Source organism: Crocodylus porosus, unplaced genomic scaffold (genome assembly GCF_001723895.1).
Source record: "Crocodylus porosus isolate Cpor-Errol unplaced genomic scaffold, CroPor_comp1, whole genome shotgun sequence".
In the NCBI taxonomy this organism is placed as follows: domain Eukaryota; kingdom Metazoa; phylum Chordata; order Crocodylia; family Crocodylidae; genus Crocodylus; species Crocodylus porosus.
Window position 1 is genome coordinate 166,488,161 of NW_017728886.1, and position 16,123 is coordinate 166,504,283.

The 16,123-nt window shown below is 41.9% G+C and overlaps 1 protein-coding gene across 3 annotated transcripts in view; it reads left to right on the forward strand.

The window, feature by feature from the left end:
* The window catches only part of ZNF516 (zinc finger protein 516), a 153,517-nt gene that overhangs the window by 24,211 nt on the left and 113,183 nt on the right, over positions 1-16,123 (forward strand). The window lies entirely within an intron of this gene.

Genomic DNA, 16,123 nt, shown 5'->3' on the forward strand with positions numbered 1-16,123 from the left:
AGATAACACCCCCTCACCCATGTGGTAATTAGCTCCCCACTCATGGCTGGAGCTGGGTATTCATGTCACGAATCCTGGGATCCTCCAAAAATGTATATACAGATGAGGTAGAGGGCAAACCTGGTCCAGTTGCATCTCATGGAGAGTGGGACCACGCTAATCATAGGTGACAGGCTGCGAGAGAAGGTGATTGAGGGTTTCTGGTTGAACTGTTTGGGGGCCCTGGTTAGTAATGTGTGCCAGACACTTAAGGTTAGTGAGGAAATAGGAATAATTTGAAATGAGAAATAAAGGTACAGCTCAGTTGTAGGAATAAAAGGAGATAAAAATATATGTAGTGCAGTGGCTCACCATGACTTAAAAGAGAGTGCAGGGCAGGACAGCAATAGGCATTACTATAGATATTATTCAGATGGGCTGGCACTGGCCTGTATTTGTGCTAGGTTCCCATCAGCATCTTAGCCTTTTGGCTAAGAGTAACTCATCAGCTAGGAGCAGCTAGTCCTTGCCTTTGGAACTGGTGGCCATGACAGGAATGTGCAGGGGGTGGATCATGGCTCTGTCCTGGGTCTTGGCCCAGTGCTGACACCATCTTGCGATCTCAGCCCCACCCATCCATCCTTCTCCTGGATGCTGCTCTCTGTCTGCCTGAAGCCCCATCTTGCTTGCTTAGATGAGTGCACCTTGCCCATAGCAGTCCCCAGCTGGTTTCCATGGAGACCCTGCCTGCCCACCTGCCCTGTGTATTGCCCCTGGCAGTGGCAGCAGAGCACATGGGGCTGGAGAGGATCAGTTGGAATCTTCCCAGTCTTTCCCCCCTCCCCTGCCCCAGCTCTTGACAGCTCGCCAAAACTCCTTAAGTGGCCCTCCAGTGCAAATAATTGCCTAACCCTCAGGCTGTACTAACTTGTCCTTGTGGTAAGTTTTAAGTTATGTGTACCCAATATGGGCCATGTGTTTTATAGCCATGCTCAGTGTTGGCTGCATTGAGTCAGCTTCATAGTTGGTTTGCATTGCTGATTACATGCTGCTGTTGGCAACAGTTTAATGATAGACAATGTGTTTAATGAGGTTTCCTTGTATGCACATGTAAGACAAGGAGCTTTTTTCCATGCTGATTTGGGGGTGGGGTGGAGGACCCTTGTCTTATACATGTAAATATGGTAGCTATTTTGGTGAAGATGCATGCTACCCATACAAGGCTGGGTAGTATCTTCTGGAATTTAGTGTTTTGTCCTTGATCTTGTAATTTGCTCCAGATAGATAGGGATTTATGACCACTTGGATCCTGGGGAAGCCAGGGCAAAGATTGCTCACATGGACCTGTTCATGGAAGCTTTGCATGGGAACCTCAATATCAAAGATACCTTGAGACTCATGGTCTTATTTTAAAACTCAGACATATCATTTTTATTTTTTCCAGAGAGAAATCACTTTTTATCCTTTGGTGCTTTTATTGGTGTAGGAATGAGAGTGAAAAATGATTGATTTTAAATGGCAAGGAAGGCATCATTTTCCTTCTATCTGCTAAAAACAAAAAAACCAACCAAACAAAAAATTGTGCAGCATTGTAATCCATCCATCCATTAGTGGATCCGGAGTCCTCTTGGAAGTGTCACAAATCCAGTGTCCCTGATTTAGTGCTAGATTTAGTACTTTCAAACTCAGATTTAATTTTCCAATCTATAAAATGTCTGTGCTGTTGAAGAAGCTCAAGAGCTCAGATTATTCTTTCCAGTCAGCTGTAATTTATATTTAGTCAAATAGCTCAGTATCTGTGTTGTTCAAATGATAATATCACAACTGTTTTCAAGGGGCACTGTCAAACTGAAAATCATCCTTGCATAAACATTTTGGATCTAACCTACTTAAAAGCAGAGCTACCCTTAAGAAAAAATATTTATTGATAGGTTTTAGAACAATGGCTGTGGTGCACATCCCTGGACTGAATTCTTAACCAGCACCTCTTCTCTGCAAATCCACAGAAAACAAAGGTTATCTATGATGGATGCAGATACAGTCAGTTGGTAGAGAGAGGATGAGTGCTTCTCCAGTGAGTTTTTGTATGTATTTAGGAAAAGTTGGGGAAACCAAAAAAATTGGATTAGTAGGGTTAAATGATCAACACAGCAAAATGAAATAAACGACCAATATCTAACGAACCAAACAAGTTTTAGCAACAGCCCAGTTTGGATCCTCTTGCCACCTTATCCTAAACGCTGTATTTTTCAACAGTGGATCAGACAGGGATAAGTGTCGTGTTGCTGTGACTCCCCTCACTGAGTTCACTTTCAGCAGTTTCAGTGTATTGTCCATTTTAGAAGAGGAAAACCTCTCCTAAAATGGATGCCGGGGGGGTTGTTTTCCATCCTTGATACTACCTGCTTGTGTAGTCTTTCAGACAGAGAGGCAGGTTGTTCCCTGGAGCTTCTACTTGGCTTCCATCTCATCTCGGACTCTAGAGCACTCCCAGATGTATAGCAAAGAGACCTGTACCAAAGAAAAGATACCTGTGATTACTGAGAGTGGAAAAAGTAGTAAGAAAGTTCTTTTTCTCTTTTTTTGTTATGTCATTTAGTTATGGTTACTTTCACAGTTTCCTTTTGTATGGTCAGTCTCTTCCATGCTGGAAAGTCCTTACAAATATTGATATGAGGGCAGAAAAATCTGTTGATTTCTTTAAAAAAAAAAATCCAAAAAACAAACTTTCTTCCTTTCCCCAAACATTAAAAATTAAAAGGTGATTTATCAGAATTGGGATATTTTCTGAAATGAGAGCAGTTATGCTGAGGGAGTCTTTCTAGCTTTCTTGCTAATAAGGTTTCCTGGCTTGATTGTTGAAATGATACCACATCCAGATTGGCTGATTAATGTCTAAATCATTGGGTGCTATGTATAAGTAGTCACTGGAGTATCAGTCACACCCATTTTTATCCAAACTAGTTTTTTTTTCATCCTTTTGAGATTAACAACTGTAAATGTGCTGTCAATGAATGGAAGAACACATACACATCTTACGCACATGAACAAGACTGATTCATTCACTTAATAACATTTTAGATATCAGGAGGCAGGTCTGTGCATAGCATTTGTCCTATAGTTTGAATGGAGAAAATTATTTTTGAGAACAAGATTCAAGTCCAAATCCTTTATGGACTTTACCTTTACAAGAGCAGTCTTATTGACACACAGATAGGACTATTCACAATGCTTGAAGTTGTATGCAAGTACAAGCTTTTTTAGGTAGAGGGTCTACATTTGTTTGATCTCTTCATGTGAGAGAGTTAGGAGATTTTGTTTTTTCTTTTCTTTTTTTTGGTGGGAGGAGGTTGGTTGGTTTGTTTGTTTTTAAACAAATTGCTAACAGTGTGCAGCACAGATATCACTAAAATAGAGCATTAATTACTGTAATTAATGAGACCAAATATGTACCCATCCAATTAACACCTCATGCCTGTGACTTTACTTTTGTGGGAGGGGGGATAAGCAAATATCCATACAATCTAATATATAATAATGTAATTTCCTTATCTATTATATTGAGATTACTGGTGTTGCATAAGTAATTGCTGGGCTGATACAATTCTTATTTTATTAACCAAAAGTTAAATCCTGTTTTCACTCTGTATGTGGGCAAAAAATTTCAAAAGTGTTCAAGTCTTTGTAGCCGCTAGACCTCGACCAGTTGCTCTCATGCCACACTTGCTCGGGTAACTGATGTTACATGCCTCGCAGGCTCGCGCCTCTGCCTGAGCTGGTGTCCTCCACCCGAATCTTCTACCCTGTGCTCTCCTGCCAGGACTTGTTAGACTCCGGTGTCTGGGGCCGTTCATCAGGTGTGCTTGTAGACCCGCGGTTCCTCCTGGCGGTTACTCACGGGGCTCCGCCACCCCTACACCCCGGCCTCACACCTCCTGTGGAGCGGTGTCTGGATGGTTGACGTCTCACTCCTGGGACCCTAAAGACTGGGCCCCCTCAGGCTCCGACACCTATCTGTCTCACGCACGGGCCCACTTCCTTCAGATTTCCCTGGAGCTCGGGGGGACAAATCAAAGAAGAAAAGAAAGAAAATGCTCCAATGCAAAACTGGGCTCCCTGCCCCTTTAACTACCCTTCTAGCTTCCCGGGTCTCAAAAGGACACTGGCTGCCTCATCCCCTTAGGCAATCAGGTTCCCTGCCTACTCCAAGGCACCTCTAGGTCCAGCGGCAATGCTCGCCCTGACAGTGACCCTTCATGGGTTCCCCCACAGTCCTCTTTTCTCAGGGCAGACTTCCTCCAGTGTTCCCCCGTGCCCGCACTCTCACCTGCTGTTTGCTCCGTCCTTCCGAGACATTCCCCCGCCGTCCTTAAGAGCTGTTTCTGGCATCCCTCCGTCGTACTGTCTGCAGCGTCGCCGAGATGATCCTCTTCCTCCTTGCCTTCGTCCTGGCTGTTCCTGCTCCCCTGGTCCCATGGACTAGATTGCCTCAGCTGTGGGGTTGTATGTGGCTCCATCCCCTGACCCCCCGCCGGCTCCGCAGCATGCACCACCATTTCATCTGTGCCGGCCAGCGTTCAGCACTGACATTACCGGCCAGCCGCAGCTGGATAAACAGGCAGCTGATGAACTGCGCGGGCTCTGCCTTCTGCCCCTCGTGTGCTGCACTCCAAGGCACTGGTGAGTATCCATTCGTACAGTGCGTCCCGGGACAGTCTTCTTGACTCTTTCTTAGTTTAGGTTGCTAAATTACATATGTGCTTTTGAAAACTTTACTGTATATCCATATATTGTAGTGAGGGAGTGCTATCCAAGTTAACATTAAAGTTAACTTGATGGCCATTGAGTTTCTGGGAACATTTCACCATGCTGAAAGCTGTACAAGAATCCATTTAAGTATTTTCTAATGACTTGTAGGGTATGTAGGCCACCCTACTGCCTTGTAACTTGTTCCCACTCACTGATCAGTTAGTTGAGGGAGGGTATGATTCTACTTTTTCTTTACTGTTGGGTTTCCTTATCTGGTTAATTGCAGACTTTTGACATAGAAACAGCTGGTGTACCCCATTCTAGTGAAGGTCATTCAAGGATGGGAGAAAAGCATTTTGGATCCTCTTCTCATTCATCCGTGTAGGAACTGGAAACAGTCCAGCCCAGTTTTTGTCTGCATGAGATCCTTTTCTCTGTCACTTAAACTGCTGTTACCTATTTGGAAATTTTTTTTAACATCCATGAGAAATGTTGTTGGGTATTCTTCAGCTTATTGTCACTGAGGGAGGACATTTATGACTGAGGGTTTATAACATTTAAATGGTCTAGTTTGGGCTTAGCCTGTGACAGAAGTTCCACAGCTAATGATGGTATACATTGTACTTGGACCTAGAGAGTACAGTGTTGAATTTTATTATGTGGCTCTTTCTCATGTGAGTGTAGTCATCTTAGTGGGGCCTTGGTAGAGAGATATTGCTCTATAAAGGGTTAAGATCAAGGACTTAAAGTGAAAGGGGAACCAGTAGTGGAACACCAATGTGATGCCTCTGTAGCCTAGAACATGGCAATGCCAACTGGAGCTCTGCTGTGGCCCTCATTGTCAGAGCACATTGCCCCAGTTAGGCAATATGTTTTGTGATGAAAATGGCGATCTCTGGCCAGGTCTTTACCCAAGAGGAATAAGCAGATTTTTTGGCTTGCCGAAGATGAAGGAAGGCACGCCGCACCGGTAAGCCAGTGTCCAGAAGGGTAGTGAGTCCAGTAGCACACAGACTGCACTTTACCAGGATAATTAGTGGAAAGATCCTTTAATATAAGTCAGGGTTTCGGTTATGTCCTGTGCGTGTGTCTCCCTCCTGTGGCACTGCTCTCTTGCAGCAGTGGTGTCAAACTCATCAAACCCCCTGGACTCGATGAGTGGCATGGGCCTGATATGGCACCAGCTTCACGCAGTATTCAGGGCCAGTTCAAGACTCACAGGCAGCACTGTGAGCTAGATGATATGGCTCTGTGGGCCAAAGCTGGCCCACAGGCTGTATTTGACACTCCTATCTTATAGAGTTGATTTTTACACCATATGCCATTTTTAACCCATGTATCATGTAGCTCTTGAACTGTGACATCTAGCCCTCTGTGAAGACAGATGTTGAGAAGATTTGGTAGGTGGGTTCTATTGGTTCCTATTATGTATCTTGAAATCTACTAGAAATCCTGTATGTGTATAGATTTTGAAAAAGAAGATAATATCCACTGATGGTATAATAAGTAGCAAATATTGTAAGCATGCTAAGGCCAAATATATGTAATTGCCAAAGTTTAGTCGGATCTTGTTGGCCTGCACTTGATTACTAATTCTTTGGTTGTTTGAAAATATGACCCCAGTGGCACTAGTAGGCTAGAGGTCCTGTAATTATTAGGGCATTGGGAAATCTTGACTTCTTCCCTAAGGGATTCTGAGTATTTAAAAGGCAACCTATCTTATATTATAAAGGTAATATTAATTTTAGTAATCTGGTGAGGTTTTAAAATTCGAATTAAAAAAAGATGCACACTGACAAAGATTAATAGGGCCCTTATTAATGCAGAAGGATTAAAATATATAACGGTTCTGTATTTCCATAAACTTTCATTATATTGAACATACAGTAGGCAGTTTATGCAAGCTTTCCCTGAAGGTTTTCATTTTCTTCTTTAATTTTTAAAAAGAATTAACTACTTATGCTGACAAGTAGTTTTATTTGTAAAATGTAAAAATTGTTTCAGTGTACCAAGTGACTTTAGATGAGTTTTATTGTAAAATCATATTCTTTACATGCAGGATATCATTATTGCAATGGTACCAAATTAAACCAGACAATGTTTTTGGTTCTATTCAAATGGAAATACTTTGATTTAGTCAAATCAAATCAAAATATTGCACTTTGGCTCAATGACATTAAACTGTCTATTCTGCATGTTGTCTCATTGGAGTTGTATTTTGGGTTCCTTAATTTTTTTCCTTCTTTTTTACCCAGCCACACAGTTTTTTATGGTGCTCTGCTATCTTACTAACCCAGGCTTGTCCAACATGCGGCCCGCCAAGCCGTTTTCTGAGGCCTGAGGTGCTGCAACGGGAAATGAAAGTAAACACTATTTACTTTCATTCCCACCCCTCAGCAGCTTCTTAAAGGGGTGGGGTCTGTGGCCGGCCCACTGGGTGATAAAAAGTTCATGATCCGGCCTTAGATTCCAAAAGGTTGGAAACCCCTGTACTAACCTGTCATGGGGCAGTGAGTTGCATAGCTGTAGTGCTTCATGGGAAGGCAAAACCTTCCTTGGGAGCTTTAGAGGAGAATGGGAGCAAGAGCACTGAAAGTTTTATTAAGGCAGGCTATCAGCAGGTGGGGTTATGTTTTGGGGCAGTGTCTGGGAACTTTTTAATATAATTTTATCTGTTTTTATAATTTATCTGTCTTTTACTGTAAGCTGCCCTGAGCCTGTTTTGGGGAGGGCGGGATGTCAGTCTGGAAAACAAATTAATTGGCCTGCGGAGCCACCAGGCTCTGCCTGTGGTTCTGCAAACCAGATTCAGCCTAAGGGCTATATGCAGGTTGTTCCCAGTCATTTGTTCCCTGTCAATGCCTATTCATAGTGGTGGTTATTGTTAGGGGCTGGAAGGGACCTTACAGATCATCAGGTCCAGCCCCCCCTGCACCTGGGCAAGAAAGACTGCTGGGATCAGATGACCCCAGCAAGGTGGGCATCCAGATGCTTTTTGAACATCGCCAGGGTGGGTGGCTGTATTGCCTCTGCGGGGAGCCTGTTCCAGACCCTCGGCATTTGATTTATAAAGAAGTTTTTTGTCTGTCTAGCCTGAAGTAGGAAAGGAGATTGAGTGGGGAGGAGGTGCTTCAGAAGCAGCTGTTCCCTGCAGATAGGCATTGTAGGTAGGTCAGGAGGTTCAATGCCGAGACAAAACTAAGCTGTTCAATTGGAATTTTTTTAACATTTCAGATGAAAAACAAATGACAAATTTTCCAATTGGGCCAAAAACTATTCCATTTCAGGTGATTGGATTTTTATGAGAAGTAGATATTTTTTACAGAAAGCAGATCTTTTTGCATCCAGATTTCATTTAGCAAAGATCTTAATTCTCCATTGAAAAATAGTTTTGATGGAAAAGTTTTGACTAGTTCTAATTCTTTTTTTCTTACAAGGTCAGGGAAGTCCTGCCTTGCTAAAACACATAAAACCTCTTAAAATACTGCTGATTGTCCTAGGGCAGGGGTGAGCAATTATTTCAGGTGGAGGGCCACTTACCGAGTTTTGGCAAGCTGTCGAGGGCTGCATTTCCCTCTCTGGTGCAGGAAAGCAGGAACAGCCCCATGGTCCCAGGCCAGAAGCCTCTGCTAGGCAGGGGGTTCTGGTTGCGGGGGTGAGGGGCTGGGCAGGCCTTGCTTCTGGGTCTAGCTGCCAGCTTCCCCTGGGTCCTACTGTCCCTGTCTCCTGTCATCTTTGACAGGCAGCCAGGAGTAAATTAATACTAACTTTAAAAAAATTTTAGGGGCCCCGCAGGCCAAATAGAATGGCTTGACAGGCTGGGTCTGCCCCCTGGGCCATATTTTGCCCACCCCTGTCCTAGGGAGTTAGAAGAATGCAAGATGGGGAGAAAAGTCAGTGCTGTTAGAATTATGGTAAAATTCATAAAAGGTCCATAGTTTTGTATCTATAGCATGCTGTATTTTAACTTTGGGCTGGTTCGGTTTCATTTGAACATCATAATTGCCATCTTAGTTGCAACATCTTAGTAACCTTGAAAGAAGATACTCTGAATACCTCTCTGTTCATCAGACACCATTTTGTTGATCTCTGGTCCCAAGATGTGTAATTTCTCCAACCTTGTCCTATACTTATGTCTAAAACTGGCTTTATTTTTTACCCTTCAGCAGGTGGAGACAAGAAGTTAAGTTTTCCTCTGCACTTTTGACCAGAGCAATGCTTCCTTGATTAATAGAGTTGTTCCCTGTCAGTGGCAGATGGAAGTAAATGTCTTAGCGACTATGTATAAGTATTTTTATCTACAGTTAGACTTTGAGGCAAAAACATCTTAGGGTCATAAAAATGACTAGTCCAGTATTTTTATCAGATTTAATCTTTCTCCCATTTTATTTCTGCATATTTAAATAAATTGATCAGCCTGCAACCTTTATAAGGTGCAGGCTGGAACAACCTGGTTCCAGTCTGACATGGGCCAGGTGGTTTTGGCAGTATATCTGTGGCAGGGGGGGCTTTGTTTGCACCTGTGCTGGGGCCAGGCAGCTGGAAGCTGTGCCTGTGCTGCTGCTGCTGCTGGTTCTCCAAGCTTTCCACTTCCCAGCTGGGGCAGAAACCCAACTTCCAGCCAGTAGGGAGCTGCACTGGGGCTGGGCAGCTGGATGCTGTGTCCATGCTACTGCTGCTTCTTTCTTGGCTCCTCCTCCCTTGGGCTCCCAGGACACAGGCAGAACCTGGTGGCTCTGCAGGCCAGATCCGGTGGCTCTGCAAGCCAGATTCAGCCCAAGGGCTACATGCTGCCAATCCAGGCCTGAAGAAATAGGAGAATCACTCGTGGTTGCAGAAAGAGGTGTGAACATAATGTAAAATCAGATGCTTTGGGATATTTAAGAAGGAAATTGGTAGTCATCTCTGCCTATTATGGGGAACTTATTTGCTATAACATCAAAACTTGTGATGAATGTGGTATCTGATAACATGAGTCTTACATAAAGCTTTCCAGCTTTTGTTTCAGTCTACGCAGTTTTGATGTTAAGTGACTTTCTCATTCTAACTGTAGTAAATGTAAAAGCTACTGATCAATACTTGAAATGAGTGATTAATGCTTAGTGATTACCAAACACAGGTGAATGAAATATTTGGCTTCGTGTACACATGACTGTAATTGAAAGATGTGGTAGGCAACAGTGATTGAATGTGCTGAAGTAATGAAAACAATTCTTGTAAAGTAAAATTTAAACATTGTCAACAGTTGTTTAGCAGCAAGATGCAAATATCTTTTAAGCTGTTCTCCAACATCAGTTTAATTCAGGAGCAGTCTCAATTCATCTGTAACACCTTTAAAAATGGGAAAAATCAATCGGTGATCATACAGTAAAAGCACTTGGATGAAACATGAGAAAAAAGGGGGCACCTGATTTTTATGCTAATGACTTTGCCTTCAACTTGAGACAAAACAGTACTTTGCATAAGCTCTTTCCAGCAATTTTAAACTTGTTTCCCCAGTAGTACGTTCTACAAGGGAAAGCACAGTGGAAAAATTAAAACGATGTGAAAGAACAATCATTGACATTATGCAATATAAAACATGAGAAATGATTCAGTAATGGCTACAAGCATTTATATAAAGAAAGAAGATAACATTCCAACTAGATCGTATTGATTTTACATTTAAGGAGAACTCCAGAGTATTGTGTCCAAGTTGTTGGAGGTGTCAGTTGGTAAATACGTAGAGAGTAGACTAAAAAGGGTTTTGTCATTTGTTTGGACCAAAACCTAAAAAAAAAAAAAAAAAAAATGAATTACTGATTTGTAGCCTGCAGCCCAGATCTGGCCTGCCAAGCCAATCTATTTGGCTTTTGGAGCTCCAATGTGAACTTCATTGAGACAAGGTGGCAACTCAGTTGGAAGGCTGCCTTTGTACTGAGCTCCATGAATTTGGCCTGCTGCTTCTAAAGTTTCTTACTCCCAGTTTAGACTAAAATGCTAACATGTGGATGACCTAATAAGATACCTAAATACACACTTATGCACCTAAGTGCAAAAGTAACCTACTTTCCAGAAATGCTGAGCAATCACAATTTTCATAATATACTTTGGAAAATCGTGCACTCTGAATGGTATAGTTTACCTTTTGCATGTTGAGTGTTTTTCTGAATTAGTATTCTGGTTAGTGTTCCTAGAAACAATAAACTCTCTCTCTCTCTCTCTCTCTCTCTCTCTCTCTCTCTCTCTCTCTTTCTTTCTTTCTTTCTTTCTTTCTTTCTCTCTCTCTCTCTCATATATATATATAGTTCTCCAAGCATATATATAAAAGCATACACCTAAATTTACAAATTTCATCCCTAATTAAAAAAAACAAAACAACCCTCTGGTTTTTGTTGCAAGCATATAAGCAAAATTTGATAGTAACACCATTTTACAGCACTGTCTTTGGAAATCATTTTGAGTTCGCTGAAGTTCTTGATTTCAGTTTCAGCTAAAATTCTACTGATGTTTTCTACTGATATGCGAGGGACTTTGAACATATGAGTAGTCTCATTGGACTTCAGATTCTTTGTGTGCAATAAGTTACTCAAATATGTAAGACTTTGTGAGGACTAGGACTGGGTAGAGGACTAGGACCTGGATAAAGTTTCAGTTAATGTCTTTTTTTTTTTTTTTTGTAGTTTAAAATAACTTATTCAATATATGAAAAGCATGTCTTGCAGAACACTCCAACCTTTACGTATTGGGAAATCATTCGGGTCTTCTATTTCTTCAGAGGAAAGGAAAAATAATTACCTGGAAATGGAATGGAATTTGGGTTTTTTATGTACTTTAGTACTTGGTAGAAGAAACACATGCATAGATCTTTTAGCAAAGTATTTTCAGTGTTCTCTAAATATAGAAAATGTAAAAGGTGTCAACTGCTCACTTGTAATGTGAAAATAGAACACAAAATCCTTAATGATAATAATTTTGGGTTATAATTCTGAAGTGTTGACTTCACCATATTGAGGAATGTAATAGTTTTGCATAGAACTGGAGACAGCTCAGATCTTTTCTAATGTAGGGTACTTTAATATACTATAATTTGAGTGTATCAGTTATTTATATGCAGGCAGTATACAGAAAAACATGGAAATGTTATGACTTCATCATCTTTAAGAACTTTATAATATAGCAATTTTAAATATATCCTGTAGTACTGCCATACAGCATGGAAAAGGTATGAGCTATATAACACATCTTTCTTCAGACAATGTCTACTACTTTACTGTTATTAAACTTTTAACTGGATGTATCATGTGTCCTTTTAAAATGACTTTTTTAAGATGTTGGTCAGAATTGCTTAATGGTTTTCAGCACTTTGTGGCTTGTTCTGCAGAAGAAAATAGGGTACACTTTAAGTAGCAATTAAAGTTTCCTGAACTCTTATATACTCCAAAGGCCAGAATAAAGAATGTTTGCTTTAAAAAGTCAGTCAATATTTTTAACGTTAGAAGGTTAGAATACTTTTATTTTTCTTTCCTCTAGATCAGCTTTATTTTTCTTTTTGTGTATGCTTCATTGTGTTGTTTCTCACTTATGTATCTGGTTACACTGCATTGAAAGTAGTAGATGAGAGAGTGTTGTAAATCACAGCTAGGGATTTCCAGGGAAGCCCTATACAAGTAGATTACAAACCGTCTTAGGTGACTTTAAAAATATGAGTTTAGATGCATCTACCGTGTTTTACTTGAATATAAGATGACCCCTAAATAATTAGATTCTACACATGGAAAATTAAAACTTATATTTTTGTTATAATTTTTTAGTTATAGAATCTAATTATTGGAGGTCTGCCTTGAACTAGTCCCCCTCCCACTGCTACAGCAGGGGAAAATAAATCTGGGGGTCAGGATCCCCCTTGTCCTGCTCCCCCCTTTATCCCTCTGCATCCTGTTCCCCTCCAGTAGCCCCTAACCCTCCCCCCCCTTTACTGCCAGACCCTGCTCTCCCTGAGCTTATGGAAGTGAGAGGCACATTTTGAAAATGCTGATCTTAAAATAAACATACCTGTAGTAATTTATATAAAGTACTCATAGACTTAATTCATCCAGAATTGATGCATTTTATTTTTTCTTAAAAAAACTGCTGCAAGTTTTAGCACAGATACTCCATAAACATACTTTTAAGCAGCACTTTTATAATGACTTCATAGTACAAATTGGGCATATCTACATGTACATATTAATGCAGCAATAAACTCTGGCAGGTTGGAGCAGCCCAGGCTGGGAGGGACCCCAGGGGGGAAGCCTGGGACTGGTCTGACCCGGCTTAATGTTCTGCAGAGGGGCTGGCTGGGGCACAAAGGTGCTCCAGTGCGGGGCTAGCCAGCAGGCAGCCTCTGTACTAAGGCACCCTCTTGCCCCAGCCAGCCACATCAGTATCTACATGTGTGCGGCTGCAGAATTTATCAGTTTACTCCAGCCTAATAGGGCTGCATGTGTAGATGTGAGACATTTACTGCAGAGCTAATTAGTTTACTTTACAGTAAATGTCCTGTGTAGATGTACTTGCCATGCATGATGTTAGTCCAAAACCACAGAGCTCATGATTTTGTCATATAGCTCATTGGGCTGGGCCCCTACAGTCAATAGCATTTCAAGCCATGGTAACCCCACAGCCCAGCACTGCTCTGTGTGTGTGTGTGTGTGTGTACTCCAGATCTTTTCCTCATGGAGGATTTCATGGTGGCAAACATTCTCAAGGAGAAACTTGGATCACCCAAAGTTAAGGGTCTCCCTGAACCCAAACATGTTAAATGCTGCCAGTTTTTTCCATAAGCAAATAAGCTTCACCAAGACTGTCTTTCTGCAGTGACTGCTTCGGATATACAGTTTTCAAAGTCTGCATTGGCAGAATATGAACCCTTCCCATTGTGGCCAGTAAAGCCACTGACCCGCAAGATGACTCTGTGCTGCAAATTGTACCTGGGAGCTGACCTGTTACTGCCACTGTGGTTCAAACAACTGGCTGCCTCCTTCTTTGGTGGTGTTCTTATTTTGGACCCCAACCAGGTGCCTGTTTTGAGTTGTGACCCTCAGCTACTGAAATGAATCCTTGGATGGTAGAAAGAGCATGACAAGGAATGTGCCGCTTATGTGAACTTTGTCAAGGAGTGCCGATGCCTGTGCCTGCCTGTGTTTTGGGACTCTGTTTGTGACCAGTTTCTATATCTGTATGCCCAGGCAAAACACTGCCTCACCATTCCAATGAACTCAGTGAATGTTGAGTGTGCCATCTCAATGTATGGGCAAGTGTTCACTCCGCAGAGACAGAGAATGTCATCAGCAAGCGCTGCTGGACACTGCATGCTAGCATTTAACAGCTATCATGCATTGCCTTTCTCAAAGTTAGCATTGAGTAAACTCCATTTTATCAGCCTCATTTAATAAAGTATAGTCATGGTATTAGTTATAACTTGTGTTGTGCATAGCTTTAATTTCGTAAGACCTTTCAGCTTAATTGAATGCTTAGATTGCTTAACATGTCAATATAATGGCTTCTGAGGGCTTAATATGGGTAATTAAGCCACAGTTTTGGGTAAAACTGCTGGGGGCCCTCAGCCAGTCACTGGGGGGGTGGGGGGGGCTGCCATGATAAGCCCTTGAAAGTGAAGACAGACCCTGTGATCTGCCCATGAAATTGGCTGCCTACTTCCTCAATTTGGGTAGATCCTTATGATAAACAGGATTTTTGTTATGGGAACTTGTATAGCAAAAATTCCATCTCTTAATCTAGCCTCTTTTAAAATCAGTGATTTTCTTAAAATCATGTCGGGCTGAAACTATATTTCTTGTCTCAGTTGGCAGGTAGCGGTGCATTTTGTTCAGTTTTGCTTTTTTAAAATTTGAATGAATCAAGCCATTTTGTGTGTGTGTATATGTGTTTATTTAGTGCTGAAGTTCAGCGCATCTCCTTCCTTGATATTTTTTTTCCGTCTTTGGTTTGTGTCTATATTGGTCTTTGGTTTGTGTCTATATTTTAATTAACTGTTTGTCTCTGGGATAACTAGAGAAGGTTTGAGAATTGAAATGCCAGATGGGCTAGTAAATTCTTGGGAGGCAAATGAACAAATGACAAATAACTGTATCTTCATGTAGGTATAATGAAGAATGATTGATTTAGATTGAGTCAAAGTCAGCTGAGTTTTCTAATTGTCCTGCTCTCGGAATATGAAAAACAAGGGTACATAACTAATTAAGTTGAAAGGGAAAACATTTAGATGTTGGAATTCACTGCCACAAGATGCTGATGAAGCAGAGAACTGTGGCTGCCCTGGCTTTGGACATTTTAAAGGAGAGATTAGGTCTTAAGCTTCAGGCTGTAACTAGTTGCGAGGGCCTGGAGTTTGAAGGACACTTTCCTCTAAGCACCTGACTGTAAGCTTTTAAAAATTCTGCCTCTAAAGCAGAGCAGTGATTAACTGTGTTGCTCTGAAATCAGGCAGAAGGTAGGACAGGGTGGTATCTGAGGCTACCAATAGACATTGCTAAGTGAAGTGGATCAGCTGTGCTGGAATGTGCTCTAGCACAGCTGACCTGCTTCACCGGGCAAAATGCATGTTGTCCATTGTCCTTCCCATTGATCTTGTAGGACGCACGGTTGTGTTCTTCTGCAGATTGAGGGGCCTGGCCCTGCACATCCTAGAAAAACTCAGGGTGCATCTGTGTAAGAGAAGAAAACTGGGGAAGTGTTCCTGTGATTTGAAGGGCTTGATCCTGCATGGGAATTCCTGGGGTGCACAGGATGGGGCCTCAGGCCATACAAGTTCCTCCCTGGGGAAGCTGGAGAACACAGGTGGCTCTAGGCTGCCTGGACTCACCCATTACAAAGCAAATAGATATCTGTCGATAAATAGCTGCACAAATTGATACCACTTTTGTTACAGCCACAAATTTTGAGCATTTATGATGCAGTAAGGGGCATGAATATTTGCTTGGTCTTTGTGCTACTGTGTGGTTTTTTTGTTTTTTTTTGTTTTTATGGTGGCACAAAGGCAATGAAAGATGTTGTCTGTTAGAGATTTACTAGGTTGTTGCCTATGAAAGCTCATGCCTCTGAACTAGTTACTCCCTAAGATTCCACCCTACCCCACCGTCTGAAGTGTAAGGCAGAAGAAGTGTAGTTTCATAGTTTCTAAGGTCAGAAGAGACCTGAGTAGATCACCTAGTCCGACCCCCTGCCATGGCAGGAAATAATACTGGGTTCAAATGATCCCAGCAAGATGTTCATCCAACCTCCTCGTAAAAACCTCCAGGGTAGGAGCCAGCAGCACTTCTCTTGGAAGTTGGTTCCAGATCCTAGCCGCCCTGACAGTGAAGTAGCGCTTCCTGATATCTAGCCTAAACCTGCCCTCTGCCAGCTTGTGACC